Genomic DNA, 4,128 nt, shown 5'->3' with positions numbered 1-4,128 from the left:
GGTACCTTACCTCAAGGCACCCTTAGGTAAGTCAGAAACAACACCTACCGTATTGCGTTTTTGGTGCACACAGCCAGCCCTGTGCACCACTCTTCTGCTGGTGTTCAGCAATGCAAAAGCAATGGCTCCATTTGAGCCCAAGCCCTGCTAAGGAGCTGCAAAGGACTTAAAACATATGATCTGTGAAGCTTTACCCCCCTTTCCCCTGCCTTGCAGCCAATTTCCTCCTGAGGAGTCCCAGGGAATACCTCTTGGACCCTTCACAGGTAGCCAACCTGGTCCAGTGACTGTCAGGACCAGAAGGGATGGCTGTTGTTCTCTCCCATCCCTCCCTCCTGCTCTTCCCTCTGCTCCTTTTCCCTGCTTCCGGTCACTCTGTCCTGTTTTTGCTTCCAGATCAGCATGGGGGAAAGAGCTGAGGAGACAGTGAAGGAAAAAAAATACACAAAAAAACCTGGAAACCAGTGGTGACCCATCAGGCTGTCTCAAGCCCCTCATAAAGGGCCAGAGCCTGCAGGATGCCTGTCAAAGCCAGCATCCGAATGTAAGGGACTTCCAAGGCTTTTCATGTCGCTGGGCTGGAAGCCCCCACCAGCCAGTGAGACCCCGAGCAAGCCGTGGCCGGCTTGGAGTGCATCTCTAAATGCGGATGTCTGGGAGCACAGGAGATGGCTACCTCATGTCAGCTTCCATAAATATCTTCCTCCTCATTACGACGCTGGGACTACTGTCACCCTCCCCCTCTGTCACCTTGCGTCAGTTTGAAGGCTCATATGTGTAATCAGGGTGATAACACACTCTCGATCCTCCAACAGCACTGGGAGATTTACCAAAGATTTAGATCCATCACTTATGGAAATTAGCTTCTGCTGCAGACCTTATTGGCCTTCTAATTTGATGAAAATTTTGGGTTTTATTTTGTTTGGCATTTGTAGAACTAACATGGATGCAGGAGGTCCAAGCCAGTTTGATTTATTAATGACCTCCTCCAAAAGAGCTGGGTGCGTGCAATCAGCTAACCCTGCAATCTACTGCTCTAAGCACATCAATTATTATTATTATTATTGGTCATAATTAACGGCTGTGTGGAGAAGCCAAGAAGGTTTTCAGATTCCAAGGACTCTTAATTCCCTAACAGTACTTCAGGCCAGTCGCTCCTCCCATGTCAGGATGCTTTCTGCAGGCAGAGCCCCCTCCTGTGGCTCACAGCCAAGGCAAACAAGATGCTCCGTTCTCCAGCTGAAGTGCCAAAGTTTACACGCTAACAGCCATCAGTATCCAGGTATCACCAGCAGAGGAACTGCTAGAAAATGAAGGAAGCTGACTGAATAAGAGCTCCCTGGTCCTGGATGAGCTGCAGCATCTGCCCCCACAAGACTGAGGCTGAGAGAGCCAGGAGGACCTGGCTGTAGCAGAAGACATCCCAAGGCCTGAGCTGAGGCGCTCATGGGATGTTCAAGAGAAAGCATGTCAAGCAATTGGAAGAGGAAGATGAAGTGGGGCAGCGGGATTGTTTGGATCAGGTCTACAGTCTGGGTCTGAAGACTGAGTCTCGCAGAGATGATGGCAGCTGCATGGAGGTGGGGTGAGGAAAGCTCAGAAGGTGACGGCAATCTGGGTCACACTGCTCTCACTTTGTTAAGTAGAAAAATGGAAGTGCCTCTGTGTGGCAGCACCAGCCCCTCTCCTGTCCTTGGCAAGCGCCACTGGAGAGGTACAGAGGGTTCTGCAGGTCCCAGCGCAGCTCACTGGCATATCCACCTCCCTCTTTTGGGAGTCTTCAGGAGAGGCAAAGCCAGGGCTTGACACAGGCCATTGGGGACCACCACGCTTTAACATCTCGCACTAAATGGAGCTCCATTCAAAATGTTCTGTGAACAGACTGCAGCTCACAAAGTCTGCAGTTTCACAGCCTCTCGCCGCAGTGGTCCCTCAGCCTGTCCCTCTGCCCCAGCACCTTTCCCACCCCTCCAGCCAGGACGCCTTCAGCTCCCCGCAGTGCCCCCGGGACCAAGCTTAAGTCAGTGGCCCGCAGGGCTAAAGGAACTGTGAGACAATACAAGAAAATTCAGAGGAGGAACATTTATAAATGTGACATCAAGGGCAGTTAATCAATTTGCTGTTGCTTAAAGTTGTTCCCTCAATTCTGTGAAAAAAAAAAAAGAGCAATCTGCTGTGATGGCACCTCATGGTCGTGAGTAATGAACATGCCTCTTCAACTCACATGAACCTTGGATGTGGCTGGTAGATGCAAATCCATCCTCGTTTCTCTGCTTATTTAGCAGAGTAGTCAAGGACACGGCTTAAAGAGAACCTGGACTTTTTCTGGACGAGCTGCTGGTAGGGGCGTAGGAGAAAATACATCCCAGACCTAAACACAGAAGGTACTTTTTGTGCATCTCCCCGGGATACTGCTGCCTTCCCTGACACAGGGACCTTCTCACCAGCGTGTCCCTCCTGGACCAGCCACCATCCCTGCATGGTGCTAATGCCAAAAATAACCCCTGCACTGCGTGATGCCCACCGCTGGAAGGACAGGGCTGAGGAAACAAGGATGCTCCTCACAGCTGAAAAACAGCTCCTGTCCAACCCGAGTTGTTGCACAACTGGTTTAATTCGTATATTGCATAAATAATTTATTTTTTTGTTTGGCTTTTGGAAATCCATATCCAATGAAGAATTTTTATAACCACCGGCAGGCAGTTGGCCAGCGACCACGCGTCCTGAACATTTTCACCTGCTGTGGGCAGAGTCGCCCGCACTTTTGATTCAGGCGGCGCTGCCCTTCCTGCAGTGTCAGTCACCCCTTTTTCTCTGTTAACTCACCAGCCGATTTTATCCATCTCCCCAGGGACCATTCCTGTTCTGTAGAAGCTCTGATAAAAAACACCAAGGTCGGTTTTAGGAGCTGTCTGAAAGAGACAGTAACTCTGCCCGCACAGAACAGTTTCACTGGAGCTATTTTAACAGAGATCCTGAAAAACCTTCCAAACCCTGTGGAAATTTACAGCATGAATTATGTGCAGCTGCTGTTGCAATACAATCAATCATCACTATTTACCTCCTAGCTCAGTTACTGTAAACATTTCCCATGCTTCATCATGGGAAAAGACGTCTGTACGGAAAACCTCAAAGCTGGCCCTGTATCACCTCGTCTCTGCTTTTCCCGACTCGCAGCGTTTATCCACAGCACCGTCCATGCCGGCAGCGGCTCCCGACGCAGTGCAGAGGAGAGGAGCCCAGGGAGCTGGGAGACTCGACTGCTCTCAGACAGGTGACCTTGAAAAGTCATTGAAGATAATTGCTTAAAATGTCCCACTTTGGCCAACAAAATGAACAAAGAGAAGTGTCAACCTTTTCATAAGACTTCTTACTAGCTTATTCTCCCAGGTGGGGAAATTAGCAGGTGAAATGTTTGAGACAGAGGTTTGAGACGGCATTATTCCTCAGGCAGAAGCTGCACGGTGCCAGGTGACACGTGGACTCGTGAGTCTGTAGCTCCGCACACCGCGACGGCCGAGGGGCGGCGCTCCAGAAGCGGCCCAGCATCACCCTAGGGCAGAGCTCCAGCAGCCGCTGCCCCTCGGCCAGATGCGGGTAGGGCCCACGCTTGTGCTAACTCCAGCGTGAAATCAGTGCTGTGATTTCACCTTCCTCGGTCACTGCGACGGTTCCAGCAGAAAGACAAGTGCAGCATCTCTGCTGCGGACTTGGCAACTTGGACATGAGTGACCCGTGAGAAAGGCAAAGTGCTACGTCCACGGCCATGCAGATGGCTCTACCAACTCTGATATATATTCAGGGTTGTGCAGAGACACAGGCCTACTTGGGCACTCAACATTCAGAAAGCTCATGATATTTGTTGACCATTAATGAAACACTCCTGGTGTAGTGGTGCATGGATGACAAGCGGCATGAGGACAAGCCAGGAACTGCACATGTCCCACCGCTCTCCAAACAGCATGGGAAGCCAAACCTTGCCCAGAGGTGCAGTCACGGAAATGACAGAGGTCTTATTTCAGAAAAACACATCAAGCCGAGAGCAGAGCAGAGCACGGGGCAGGCCAGGACGGGAGGGCTGGAAAGGGCAGTGGCACTGCCCGGAGCACCAGTTCACCACGGGGCTGA

This window comes from Chlamydotis macqueenii, chromosome Z (assembly GCF_036417535.1).
Source record: "Chlamydotis macqueenii isolate bChlMac1 chromosome Z, bChlMac1.mat, whole genome shotgun sequence".
Classification (NCBI taxonomy): domain Eukaryota; kingdom Metazoa; phylum Chordata; class Aves; order Otidiformes; family Otididae; genus Chlamydotis; species Chlamydotis macqueenii.
This window is presented reverse-complemented; position numbering follows the sequence as displayed.